Source organism: Pogona vitticeps, chromosome 1 (genome assembly GCF_051106095.1).
Source record: "Pogona vitticeps strain Pit_001003342236 chromosome 1, PviZW2.1, whole genome shotgun sequence".
In the NCBI taxonomy this organism is placed as follows: domain Eukaryota; kingdom Metazoa; phylum Chordata; class Lepidosauria; order Squamata; family Agamidae; genus Pogona; species Pogona vitticeps.
In genome coordinates this window covers 168595941-168610849 of record NC_135783.1, presented here as the reverse complement: position 1 = coordinate 168610849, position 14909 = coordinate 168595941, and the positions used below count along the sequence as shown (strand labels likewise).

The 14909-nt window shown below is 42.6% G+C and overlaps 1 protein-coding gene and 1 non-coding gene across 8 annotated transcripts in view; both read left to right on the top strand.

The window, feature by feature from the left end:
• Nucleotides 1-14909, top strand: part of SLX9 (SLX9 ribosome biogenesis factor) — a 150456-nt gene that overhangs the window by 10122 nt on the left and 125425 nt on the right. The gene's annotated exons all lie outside the window — the stretch shown is intronic.
• On the top strand, nt 8290-8459 carry LOC140703579 (U1 spliceosomal RNA). Its single transcript, XR_012082901.2, has one exon. It is a non-coding gene; the product is annotated as a U1 spliceosomal RNA (small nuclear RNA).

The window sequence follows — 14909 nt, the reverse complement described above, 5'->3', positions numbered from 1 at the left end:
AGTGAACCTAAAGAGCCAATGTCTGGGCCAATCAAATTCAGTTTTTTAAAAAGGGCAGTAGATCCAAAAGGAGGGTTGGAATCTTGCAGAAGCTGATATAATAAGCTATCTTGGTCTGAGTTATAAAACATTTTTAGCCAGAATTGAAAAGTTCTAAGCCATGACATCGTTTCCCGTGTGGATAGGTCTCAAGACAGAGTACTGAGCCATCTTTGCTACTAAAGGCAGGTGGTCACTGATCTCCCACCACAAATTCCACCACGTAGGATTTCAAAGTAATTGAAATCAGAATATAATTGATTATACTGGTTCCTTTGGTGGCAATATGTGTGAACTCACTTGAATCTGGGAATTCTGTTAAACCATTAAGCTGAACTAATTAAATTACAGTGGGGTCTCGACCTACAGAATTAATCCGTATTGGAACGGAGTCTGTAGGTCGAAAGTACGCAGGTCAAAAATGCATTCCCCATAGGAATGCATTGAAAACCATTTAATCTGTAACCTGCCCAAGAACCCCCCCAACACACAAAGTTGAAATAACATTTTGAAAATAAAAATTTACCTTTCTGAAGCCTTCCAGGGGTCCCCTGCCACCGCCATCGCCGCTGCTGGAGGACTCTGAGGGCTTCGGCGCAGCTGCCAGAGGCCTCTCAGAACTCGCCTCCCCCCCGCCGACGCAGGCTTTCACAGGGTGGACGGACCGACCAGGGGAGGGCTTCCTCTGGTAGGCCCAGTCTACCAAGCTTTCCTGGGCAGTAGACAGGGCCTACCGGGGGGAAGCCCTCCCCTGGTAGGCCCGTCCACCCTGGGAAAGCCTGCATTGGTGGGGGGGAACCTCCGGAGGCCTGCCGCCACTGATAGTCCTTCAGAGGCACTATCGGCAGTGGCAGGGACCTCCAAGAGGCCTCCCATGGTGGCGGGGAAGGCATCCGAAGGTCCACCGCCGCCACTGCTGGGAGCCTTCGGAGGTCTCAAAGGGCTTTCCTCCCAACATCAGAGGAAGCCGTTTGAGACCTCCGAAAGCAAAAAGGCAGGGAGAAAGGGGGGGAAATTTGAATTTCCCGCCCTTTCTCCCTGCCTTTTTGCTTTCAGAGTTCTTAAACGGCTTCCTCTGATGTCGGGAGGAAAGTCCTTTGAGACCTTCGAAGGCTCCCAGCAGCGGCGGCAGATGCCTTCCAGAGAAGCCTTGGAAGGCATCCGGAGGTCCCCCTCTGCCGCTGTCGTTGCTGGGAGCCGCGCCGCGCCGGGTAATCCCAGCCATGCTCAGACTCCTGGCCAGTCCAGGAGTCCGAGCATGGCTGGGATCGCCCGGCGCTTCTCAGCTCCCAGCAACGACAGCGGCGGCGGGGAACCTCCGGATGCCTTCCAAGGCTTCTCTGGAAGGCATCTGGAGGTCCCCCCCGCCACCAATAGTGGCTCTGAAGCACTATCGGCAGGGGGGCCCCTCCGAGATGCCTTCCATGACGGCGGAGCAGCCCTGGAAGGCATCCCAAGGCACGACTTACGGCCTACAGACTGGAAGGGGGAGGCGGGGAAAGGGAAAGCCTTTCTCCGCCTCCCCCTTCTGGCCCGTAGCTCGATTCTCCGGCCGCAAGTCGAAGTAAAAGTTTGCAGCCGGAGAAGTCCGTAGGTCGAAAAGTACGTAAGTGGAGCCGACCGTAAGTCGAGACTCCACTGTAGATACACAGTTTTGCTAAAGCAATCCTTGCTACATTTTGAACGCAATCCTTGGATCATCTGCTGAAATTACAGCAGGCAGGCAGGGAGACATCACTCTCTACTTCTAAGGCCTTCAAAAATATCTGATCTTCTTCCCCACTCTGGCATTTGAATCATCTGCCAGAATGAATTCAACCAGGGAGTATCTTGACTCAAGGTCCTCGATACATTTTTTAAAAAGCTTCCATTGCTGGAGCCGTTGTAAACTGTGAAGTCCCAGAGGGATGTAAATGTTAAATAAAATCAACACTTTATCAGGAATGCTGACCTTATTAGCCAATATATGGGATTGTGAGGAATTTAATATGCTCTGAATTTAAGGAGGTATTGACCAGTGTGGCTAGGCCAGCAATTGGGCATCCTTCAATTTTTGCCTTGCTAACTGGTTCATAGAAGGACGTATACCCTCCTAGAAAGACTTGCTCTAAAGCCTGTAGTAATACAATATCAAAATCCTTAAGATAGTTCTCTCTAGACTGAAGGTTGCCTAATCTAATATAAAAGATAGTTCAGGAAAGCATTATCATTACTTTTATGTTTCCCTCCCGCTATATTCCATGAAAGAATTTTCAGCAGAGTTTTATGACCTGGGGTTACACAAGGACTGTTCAGTCAATTTTCCGTTTGAGGGTCATTTGATAAGTCCAAGTTTGCGATCATTAGGTGTGCCGATGAAACATCTTGGGGATCAGAGCCAGCTTTAGATGGCCACCTGGGATGGATCTGAACCTTCCCCTTGTTAGTCCTCAATTTTTTGGTGAATGAGGGTTTGAGTAGGTGCTGTTTTGGACCAGAGTGGGTTTGAAGCACAGAGGGCAGGATTCCATGGACGGCATGGGATCAGCCCTCAAGGTTTTATACTCTGTGGCGGTGGGGGATTCTGAGATGGTTTATATCCTTATTGTCAATTAGCTCGACCCTTACTTTTTCCAAATTAGTGATGATCTTTATTTATTCTTCTCTGGGCAGATTTTTAAAGGTAATAAGTGCTTCTCCCACAAGTTTATCCCCATCAGTGTCCAGTTGCATTAATAAATCATTGTCCAATGCATTGGCTGCATCCTCGACAACCATCTCGTCATAGCTTTTATTTAGTTTGGGAGCTTGTTGAGGGTCATCTCCCAGGTCTGGTTCCTCCTCTTCGATTCTCATAAGCTCCTGAACAGCCTCAGCTTCTAATATTGATGTGTGATGTATTCGCGAAGGCTTTCACGGCCGGGATCTAATGATTGTTGTGGGTTTTTTGGGCTCTTTGGCTGTGTTCTGAAGGTTGTTCTTCCTAACGTTTCACCAGTCTCTGTGGCCGGCATCTTCAGAGGACAGCACATCCAAAGAGCCCGAAAAACCCACAACAATCATTGATGTATGACCTTTCCAAACTCGCTCGGCTTTTTCTTCTATCCACCTTTTTTCTTGTAGGGAGAGCTATCTCTTCCCAGCTGAATGTTGTGGGAATATTTTAGGAGAATGAATTTAAGTATGTTAAGATATGAAACTAGTGGGTGTGTAGATGATTATAAATTGGTAAAATATTGTATAAGCAATAAGTATTGCATTATAATTTAAGTTACTTTGTTATGTTATGGTTGTCATGAAATACATGGCTGGTAAGTAACGTGAGAGAACTGTCAGAAAAATTATTAAAAATAAAGATGATTTTTAAAAAAAAGTTTTGACAGGCAGATGTCACTTAGGGACAAATGGAGCATCCTTCTCTCTCACATCATTATGTATGGGAATCTGAATTTCATGTATTTTTCATGTTGGCAAAGTGATGCAAAATGGTAATTTTTCTGGCAATTTTTTCAATGGCTTTTGGATAGTAATGGAATGTGTTATTTTATTAATTTGAGAACTAATTTGAAAAACCAGCAAAATTAAATTGATTGTTTGAAAAAAAACACACAACAGCAACACCCCACCCTAGGAAACAATAATCTAATCATTATCTGTTCATCTGGGGGGGCATTCTATTCTAATATACTGCTTTTTAGGCACATTGAAATTAATGTTTTTAACGATTTTCAGGGTTTGCCTTTGTGCTCCAGTTATGCCATCTTAGGTGTTTTAGATTTTGGTGCATGTCCCCGGATATTTTGTGTTCCTGTAATCAAGCAGTGTGTAATTGTCCACTTGCTTTTACTTAGAAGTCAGTAGTCTCAGTAAGTCCGACTGACTGTTCAGGGCAACCCATGGTCAAATGACTTTGACTCCTGACACTAAATATCTCAGCTAATATGTGCCATTAAAAAGGCATTTCCACTATTTTTGTCTTATTTTATAGCAGGTATGGGGGGGGGAGAAAGAGTTCCCTTTAAGATTCCTCCTTTTCTTGACTCCCTAGGGAATGCCTCTTATCTCAGATTTCTACACTGATATGTTTAGGAGTAAGGAGACTGTGGATTTCTATCTCCTTCACTTCATATATTGTTGACTGGCTGAATGGAGAAAAGCAGAGCAGATGTTTTACAAGGACTCACTGAAGATCCTTTTCTCTTAGGTTGCTTCTTTTTGACCTGTGTCTTCTCAGCATTGAGAGGAGTTAGTAGACCAAATGAAATAATTGTTTTAATGTTTAATGATTGGCTGAGCTGTATCTACCCCACCTCATCTGTCTGTCAATTTATATTCAGAGCTGATCTGTAATCTTTTAGATCAGGGGTCCCCAACCCCTGGTGGCCTTGGTAGGACTGGGCTGCGGAGACAGATCTCCTGCCCCCCTGCATGCCCTCTTCCACATATGCACATATGCCTCCCCCACATACACACACAAATTTCTGCCCACCCACGCATGGACACATGCACAGCTCCCCCACATGCTGGCATGGATGCCCCCCCCATGGACGCCCCGCCTCCTCACGCACTGATGGCGGCGGCGCTCTGCCTGCTGAACTGGTCTGCGGATCAAAAAGATTGGGGACCACTGTTTTAGATGCTTCTTATGCTGATCCCCTTTTCCTTTCCTAATTGTTCTTCTTTAGTGCTTTTGACTGGATTTATATTCCACTCATGCCGACCTTTTCTATTTTTTTTCTTTTTCTTTTGGTCCAATATTAAGATTGTAGACTTTCAGCAGGGATCTGTTCATTTAATTTTACTTAAGCATTCTTTACTGTAGCTGTATAAATCTTACACATGAATGTTAAACATTTGCTCTGGCAAACTTACAAGCTGGCATATAGCTCTTATTAGGTGCAAAGCTATGAATTATTTCATTAGAAGTAACAGTCCTTATTATTCATAATTTATTATTTTGATTAGAATCACTATAGGAGTATTTTAAGCAGCCCTTTGTCTTATCAGGCCATTATTTGAAAGGTATTAAAAAAAACGCCACAATGTATTTTAGTACTAGAAACCCATAAGAACAAATCAAAAGCATGGAGAAAAGCAGAGCAGATAGATTGGCACAGAATGTTATAACACTTGGACAACTACAGAACTTTTAACCTGGCACTGATGTAACAGCAATATTTATCCCAGTCAGACTTCTAAAAAGGATGAGGATTTCAGAGGCAGATTTTTGTTTGCAACACATTTTTATAGTATACTTTATAAAAGGTTGCCTCTGCCACAGTGAAACATTAATCCAGGGGTGCATTAAAAACTCCTGCATTATTTTGAATATCCCTCTTCTGATATTTGTACCCTGTCTTCCTGTCACTTCCTCCTCTCACCTACAAACCTCAGAACCTTCTGTTTCCATCTCTCCAATTGGCTTGGGTAATTTGCTTAGTAGATACAGGTTTAATTTTCTTATATAACCTTGCTTGTAACTGAATGCTTCTTGAAAACAAACCTTTCCTGAATGAGTGTTCACTGTGTGTATCTTTTATTTTGGAGTTTTAATAAAAAAATTGAACTGTTGTGAATTTTTCAGGCAAATCCGCCAAGATGCGCTTATTGTCAAAGTTCAAAGATATACACCAGTAAGATCATACTGTGTGTAATTCCATACATACCGTATTTTTTGCTCCAAAAGACGCACCTCCAAATAAGACGCACCTCATTTTTAGGAGAGGAAAACCGGAAAAAAAATATTCTGGCAAATTCATAAGGCAGTAGCAATAGATAGATGTTGTCACATCAGTTACCTCAAACTTCTTGCAGTGTACAACACAGTGAGAGCTTTTGAACAATTTGTAGTTGGCAAAGTTATTCCAATAGCCACAGACAACAACACTACAGGTACAATGCTTTATATCAACCACCAAGGAGGAACAAAATCCATGTCTTTCTTGCTACTAACAGTACAGTTTTGGGACTGGTGTGTTCTCAAGCATGTCATTTCACAAGTCATACATGTACCAGAAGTGGAGAATCATGAAGCAGACTTCTACAGCAGGATGACACACAATGAGTGGGAATTACCATCTCAAGTTTTAACACTTCTAATGAATTGTTATTGCACTGAAAGAGATGAATAAACAGATTGTTGCTGGGTAGTCAATAAGAGCTATGAGGAAGAAATCACCACCAGCACAGGTGTAAGCAAACAGCAAAGCATGCCTCACTTCCACTCCCTCCCTCCCTCCCTTCCTCCCTTCCTTCCTTACAGCAATAAAGTTTTTTCTCTCTCCATCATTCAGTTCTTTACTTTGCAGCATGCAGCATGTCCACAGAAAGTGTGCTTACTTTTATCAGCTTTTTGCAGCTGATCCTCCTGTTTCCTCCACTCTCTAATCATTTTTTCAGATGAGGAGGCCCAAAATGTGTCTGCACTGTTCACTGTTTCCATACTCCTTAGCATATTTTACTACCTCTAGTTTAAAAGGAATGCTATATGCTAGCCTTTTCTGCTTTGCACTGGTAGAATGAGTTCCCATACTCTGCAAGAAAAATGTGCCCCTTATTCATCACCACATCTACTGCCTGCTTCCTTGTACAAATATAATCTCAAAGCAGCACAGAATCATAGAATAATGGAGTTGGAAGGGGCCTATAAGGCCATCAATTCCAACCCCTGGTTCAATGCAGGAATCCAAATCAGAGCAGATTTGACAGATGGTTGTCCAATTTTAGAGACTACAATATGATAAAATACAGTAGCTGGGAATCACAATGAAAAGATAAAATCTACCAGCAATATTGTAGAACAACAATGATTAAGAAAAACCAGTAAAAACAGGGGGAGGACACCATGCAGCTTTTGTTAACACAAAAATACTACTAAAATTTCTGTTTCCAGTTGTGTGTGTGTACGTGTGAAATGCTATTTATGAAATGTTCTTAAACCAATTTTCAAGATTTCAAAGCTTTACTTGGACATATTCAGATCTGTGATTCAGATCTTCCCTCTGCAATTCAAATTGCCTTGCTCCTGATGAGTCCATAAAAACTGTGGCAAGCTGATACACCAAATAAAACCTGTAGCCCTGGTGGTAATATATTAAGGAAAGGAGTGTTAGGTCCCTTTTGGTTTCCCCTTTGAACTTTATTCTGCATGTGCTCAGTGCCTTTTTAATCATTCTGTGCTTCAGAATGAAATTTGGCTAACAATACACATTAGCCTCCCCCCCCAGGTCCCTTAATGTTTTAAATACAGTGGGGTCTTGACTTGAGAACTTAATCCGTATTGGAAGGCGGTTCTCAAGTCAAAAAGTTCTCAGGTCACATCTGCATTTCCCATAGGAATGCATTGAAAACCATTTGATCCGTATCTGCTCTTTTCCGTCCATAGAAACTAATGGGAAGCTGCTATTCTGCCTTCGACCATTAGAGGGGGATATTTTGTTTCTTTTTTTCTTAGGTCAAGAAAGGTTCAGGGAAGGCAGGGAAAATACAGTCCAGGCAGTACAGTACCAGGCAGTCTGAAGACTGTCTCCCAATCCACTCTCTAAACGCTGGGAGGAGTGAGGAAGCAGACAGGCACTTTCCCTGCCTCCCCCGTGGTTTTTTTTTCAGTTCTTAACTCAAATCTAAGTATGTAAGTCAAGTCAATATTTTCCTATGAGAGTGGTTTTTAAGTCAAAATGTTCTTAACTCGAGCCGTTCTTAAGTCAAGACCCCACTGTATCTGCAAAATTACTTCTATTTAGGCTTAATTTATGGGGAAGTGATGCAGCTTACTACCAAGCTCTGAACTACAGACATCTATATCTAGCCACCTTTCCCCCATCCAGCAGGCTCTCAGTAGTAATTCTTCCCCTCGCCATTCTCAGGCTTATTAAACTTACAGTACTGTCAATTTTAGAAGCTTTTGTTTCTGTCCTCTCTCTCTCTCTCTCTCTCTGGTTCTCCACATGTCTGGTTGGTCACATGGTCTAACTTCTCTGCAGAAGGTGAAGGGAAAGAGACTCCTTCCTGCTTTGCTTCTCCAATAGAGAAGCCAATTGGGTGATGCAAGCAGGCAGATATGCTAATATCTGTGCACTGAAGGATTGTGGGAGGAACATCCAGCCCCTGATGGGGGTCCTGCAGGGCACCCCAAAACACTGAAGAGCTCTCCTGGCGTCTTTTGGGATTGGGGCTGTGCAGCCCTGTTCTGATCAGGATGTGCAGCCGGGGGTCACCATGCCTTTGGACGGTAGGGCACACAAAGGGCCAGGAGGTTTAGGAGCCATTCAAACTCAAACCTGGCAGGAGAGATACCATTGTTGTAAAAGTGGTTTTCCCAGGATAAGGCTCATCTATTGCACTTTGGATGAGCTGACCCATGTGATTTCCCCAAACATGGGAAAATCAACTGCTTAAGTGGGGGACTGTGTTTCTGGTTTTTCTAGAATCACTCTTTCCCCTTTGGTCTTTGGCTATTTGCATTGCTTGCTGCCATAGGCCTGTTTGCCTTGCTGGTTTTCCAGGTGGGCTGCAGGAAGCAGTTCCTGGAAAGCTAGCAGTGCAGAATGGTGAGGTCCAAACAGCAAGCAGTCTCTGCTGCCAGTTCAGGCCTCCCAGCATGGCAGTGGGAGGCTTTTGGGTGGTGGCTAAACCCTGGATTACTGCATTCACTCCATAAGACGCATGTACTTTCCCTCCCACCTTTTTGGAGAGAAAAGTGTGTCTTATGGAGCGAAAAATACGGTATGTAACAAGATAATTGTAAATGTAAGAGCTGTTCTACCTTGTCACAGTGCTTTCTACCCCCACAGGTGTTCCTGCAGAACACCATAAGTGATATGAAAACCAATGAGAGAGTAAGGAGAATTACACTGGCTTTTTTTGTTCTTCTGGCAGAGATCAAACACAGTTACTGAGGCTGGTTCAGTGTCAAAATTGGTCCTAGGTATTACATTTATGGTGGCTGTGTTCTGGCTGTCCCTCTGGCTGGTTTATAGCTGCCAATACCTTGGAAAGCTAAGGAATTGACCAGGAGAAAGTGCTAGGAAATAGCATGCCCTCTGCATCTCACCATTCTAGTGGCATCCAGGGCCTTCCCTGGAATGCTAGCCAGAAGTTCCCCAGTGGCACTGAGGGATCTTTCAGATTTTGCACCTCTTGATGGAGAACTTGTCTTTGTGTGCCTGCACAGGGGATTAGCCTCTAAAGAGCTAAACAGTAGAAGTGATGTGTTTTTATACACTGTGACATGTCACACTGAACAGGGTACTTTAGAGGTTAATTTTGTAATGTTCTGGAAACTATTCCTTTACTATATATTATGTTAAGAATGTGATTCTCTCTCTCTCTCTCTCTCTCCATTTATATACTGAGAATTCTCATAAAACATTTGTTTTAATCTGTGGCTTGAGTAGTTGTTTTTTTTTTTCCAAATGTCTTCTCCCCACCTCTAATTGTTGGCCCAATCTCATGTCTATTTATATACTCATAGCTGCATTTCATTCTTTCTCTCCCCCAGTCCCCAGCAACCCTACACGTCTGTGCAGGGTTGCTAGGTCAGAAATTATGTTTCAGAGCTGATTTCCCAGAGTGCAATGCTGTAATGTTTCTTATCCTCTTATGCATTTATCATTAATCTTGCAGTTATAACTAAGGGAAGGGGGTTATCCCTAATACAGTGGTGCCTCGCTTAGCGATCGCTCCGTTGAGCGATGAATTCGCATAGCGAGGGGGTCCGGGCCATCGCTGGAGCGTTCGCTCAGCGATGGCCCCTGTAAGCAGCCCCTTATCTCCAAAGAGATTTACGGGGGTGCCGGAGACTGGGATGAGTCCGAAATTCAGACAAACCTCTGACTGCTGAGCAGAGCCACTTAGGTCTCAGCAAGATCCTGTCTAAACTTCTTCCTCAAAAGCCAATCTCCTTTATTAAGAAAGCAACACACACAGACAAATCCATGAGTTATACTCAGAATAATCTGGCTCTAAATCTTTGGTAGCAAACACACATGGCCAATTAGACATTCAGCTAGTCTGTACCAGAACCAATGCATGCAGATCAAATCATTACTGCTTTATTGAAAAGAATTGCTTTAGAAAAGGTTTCAGTTGATAGTAAAATAGTTCAGTAGGTACATTTTCATATCAAGACAAACGGAATACTCCCCTCCCCGCTCCAGCTGGAAAAATAAAGAAATAGAATTATGCTAACTAATAAAAAGCATAACACAGTCCATCTCACGTGTCTTGGGTCTTCATAGGCTGATGCTAGATGAAATCCAGTTGACTTCAATCAGTCCATGGTAGGAAAAATAGTCCATAGCAAAGCTACAAACCATTATGGGAAAAAGCACGTGTCTGACCTTTCTCAGTCCAACTCCATCTTTTTCCAACTCCTTACCAACTTCCTTCTTCCCAGAATTCTTCATAAGGAACACCCCCTCCTGGGTCTTGTTGTCCCGCCTAACTTTCTCATGAGAGCTTGAGAGTTCTTATCAAGTTTTGTGGCAGAATTATTTTGACTACGAAAGTCTCTGCTCTCTACTCATCTTAGCAACGAGATAACCAGAGAGCGAAGCTTCTCTGAAACAGCATGAAAAACTTTCCTACTACAGAGCAGACTTTAAATCAAGATGGATGCTATTGGGACAATCTTAGGACTACATATCCCATTCTAATACACATAAAAACACAAATCATCACATGCCCCCCCTGATTATCGTTAAAATTCAGAGCAGTAAATCTGATCTAATTTTAAGAAATCAAGCAAAAGTAACTAAAAAGTAATTCAAAGTAATTAACTGGTTATATCTCAAAATTCAACTACAGATTAACTATTACAATACTGAAACATAGCACACTGTTGAATACATTGTTTCAGCGTTCAGGTTCATAAGAATCTTCACAGTACATTCTAGAAAGACCATCTGCCACAACATTCAATTTTCCAGGAATATGTTGAACTTCAAAATCAAAATCTTGCAATGCTAGACTCCATCTCAACAATTTTTGGTTGTGAGATTTCATCTTCTGCAACCAAACTAAAGCTCTGTGATCTGTTTGGAGTGTAACTTACGCCCCCATAGGTAAGGTCTAAGTAAATTTAGAGACCAAAATATAGAAAGAGCCTCTTTTTCAGGTACTGCGTAATTTCTCTCTATCCAAGAGTTTTCTAGAGAAGTATGAGATAGGGTAAAGGTTCCCATCTTCTTCTTGCTGTAACAATACTGCTCCAAGTCCTAATTCAGAGGCATCCGTTTGTAAAATGAATGGTTTGTCAAAATCAGGGGATTTCAGTATAGGTGCATCCATAATCTTAGCTTTTAAAGCATCAAAGGCACCTTGACACTCTGGTGTCCACTTTACCTAGACAGGCTGTCTCTTCTTAGTGAGCTCTGTCAGAGGTGAAGCCAAATGACTGAAATTAGGAATGAATTTTCTGTAGTAGCCAACTAGGCCCAAAAACGAGCGTACCTGTTTCTTAGTTTTTGGAATAGGCCAATCATTAATAGCTTGTACTTTGGCTTGCAGAGTCTGAATTTCTCCTTGCCCAATCAAATGACCTAAGTACATGACTTTTCCTTGCATCCATTGACATTTGCTGGCTTTGACTGTCAGTCCTGCTTGCTGAAGTCTGGACAAAACAGTTTCAATGTGAGACATGTGAGAATCAAAATCAGAACTGAAGATGGCAACATCATCAAGATAAGCACTTGCAAAAGGTAAACCTTGTAAAAGTTTGTCTATCATCCTTTGAAATGAAGCACCAGCATTCTTCAAACCAAATGGCAATCTTCGGAAACGAAAAGTTCCCACATGCGTGATAAAAGCGGTCTTATCTCGTGAATCTTCAGCCAAATCGAGCTGCCAATAAGCATTCTTTAGATCGAGAATGCTGATAAACTTAGCCTTTGAAAGATGTTCAATTAAATCATCCATTCTAGGCAATGGGTATGGATCTGGAACAGTAACACTGTTTAACTTTCTGTAATCAACACAAAATCTTACTTCCTCGAGAATTTCACCCAGAGCGTTACGTTTTGGCACCAGTACCACCGGAGAAGCCCAAGGGGAGAATGACGGTTCAATCACCCCCAAAGATAACATCTTTTGTATCTCTTGTTCAATCTGGATAGCATGATTACCAATTGCTCTATATGGGCTAGACCGTATGGGCTGGGCATTGTTCTCAGTAGTTATCACATGACTGATCAATTTGGTGTAACCTGGTTTATCTGAAAACACATCTTGGTATTGTTCTAGAATTTGAAACAACCTTTCTTTCTGATCAACAGTACCTGTTAAAACAAGATTATCAGACCATGTACCTGCATCTTGCAATTCAGACAACATATCAATAGGTTCATTTGCAGCATGAAAATATTCAGCATGACATTGAAAAACCATTGCAGATCTATCTTTGTACAGTTTCAAACTATTGACATGGTAAAGAACAGGTTTCTTATTAGAATCCAACATTTTGACAAGATAATTGACATTTCCCAATTTTTGAACAATTTCACCTGGACCTTCCCAGACAACTTCTAGCTCAGAAGGTCTGAGTGGATTCAGAACAAGTACCAAATCACCCACAGAAAATTCCCTGTGTCTGGATCTCTTGTCGTGGAAGAACTTCTGACTTGCTTGAGCGTCCAACAAATTGTCTCTGGCCAACTCCTGGACAGCCAAGAGTTTCTCTTGAAGTTTTCTAACAAAATCAGCAACTGGCACAGTACTACTTTTAACCACATCTTCCCAATCGGATTTCAGGAAGTCCAATGGTCCTTGTAGATTTCTTCCAAACACCACCTCACTTGGAGAAAAGCCACCTAGTGAAGAATGAGCTGAGCTACGGTAAGCAAACAAAGCAAAAGGCAAAAGTTCATCCCAAATGTTTCCATATTCTTGGGTCAAAGTTTTAATCATTCTAAGCAAAGTTTGTTGACCTCTTTCCACCATACCATGAGATTGAGGATGATGGGGACGTACTAAAACTGATGGTTATTCCACTTATCTCGCAGATCTTACGCATAAGTTCACTTGTAAAGGCTCCTGCTTGATCACAAATTATTTTGGATGGTACTCCAATACGCGAGCACAAGTCCACAATGATTCTAGCTATGGTGGTAGCTGTAAGGTTGCTAATAGCATAGGCTTCGATCCACCTACTGGCAGAACAGATGAAAGAAATGATGTATTTCTTCTTAGATTTAGTAGGAACAAAAGGTCCTAGCACATCCATTTGCAAACACTGGAACACTTGGTCAGGAATCTCCATAATCTGCATTTCGGCCTTTACCTTGTCAGTTTGATGGCCTGTGCGTTGGCAATAGTCACAAGAACTGACATAGTCCTTTACAGTTTTTGAAATACCAGGCCAGTAAAAATGTTGAGAAATCCTCTTTAGGGTTTTTTGTATTCCCTGGTGCCCACTACTCGGATGGTCATGAGCCATTTCTAGTATTCTCAGTCTATATTCAGTAGGCACGACTAACTGTTGAATAGGTTGGGCATCCAAGTTGGATTTGGGGAAATATTCTCTGTACAAAAGTCCATTTTCTCCCCACAGGAAACTAACTTGCTGATGCGCAGGACGTTCAGCATAGTTGTCTGCTTGTGACCTCAAAGAAGCTAGAGAGGGATCATTAAGTTGCTTCAGTCTAAAGTCCTCTGATCCCTTAGGTATCACCTCCTCTATTGTAGTTTCAGTTTTAGCTGCATTATCAGGTTCGGTCACAAGAGGCTGCTGTTGGGTAAGGTCTCCATCTGAGCTATCTTCAGTGGATTCCTGCTCCAGTTCAGGACCATGCATCTCCCTACTTTGTGAACGTGTGACTACCTGCATCGAAGCTACATTTTGACTCTGCATGTGATCCAAAAAGGCAAGATCATTTCCAAGCAGGAAATCAGGTTTTCCCTCATAAGTTAAAATATGTTTTGCATCTGACCAGGACTTGTAGGTAATTTTTACATATGCCAAAGGAATGAACTTCTGCTCAGTCTCTATAGACCCATATGTTTTTATTGGACACCTCAGGTTGTTCAAGATCAAGGTGGGGTCTAGAAAATGTCTGCTTATCGAAGAAATGTCGGCACCCGAGTCACGAAAAGCACTTAAAGCCATATCACCTCCAGGTGTGTGAAGAAAAACCACCTCAGAAAATGTGCGGGTTGCCCAGTCCCTTTGTGTAGCTGGTACTATGCAATCAGGATCCATAATGGAAAATTTCTCTCCTGAAGTTGTCTCTTTTACAATTTCTGATGAAATTGCAGCAGTTTGTAAGTCCAAAACTCTAGGCACATATTGGTTTACTGCTGCCTGCATTCCACTGGCTTGCGAAGGGGTTACAGTTAGGTTAACTCCTTCCTGACTCTGCGAAGGCACAATGCTTGACTGGTGAGGCACAGAAACTGCATTACTGGCAGCTGGCACTTGCTGAGTTCCCGCTGGCACAGAACTTACATACGCCATCTTGGGAGTGCCTGCTTTAGATCTGCGTGGAGCTGGAACAGGTGTTTTTCTAGCTGGCTCCTTAACTTGGCTAGCTGGCACATTCAACCTTGGGCAATCTCGTCGCAGATGAGAGCCACCACATTCAAAACATTTAAGAGGTGTTTTACTCTGGCTAGGAGCTAGGCTCCTGCGTTGCTCAAATGAACTTTGCCTGGGCTCTTGAGAAAAAGACTTTCTAAAATCAAGCTGACTCTGTCTCTTAGTCACTACGGGTGCAGTCTTTGCCCTAACAGCAGGTTCATGCATTTTAAAGGAGAGAATTTCATCAGTTTTTAAAGCAAGGGTTTGCAAGTCTTTGTAGTCTCTCTCCAACAAAGTACTCCTTATTTCTGAAGGCACCAAATTAAGAAAATGCTCCTTGTACAACGCAGTTCTTAAATCCTCAAAGGTACTGACGCCC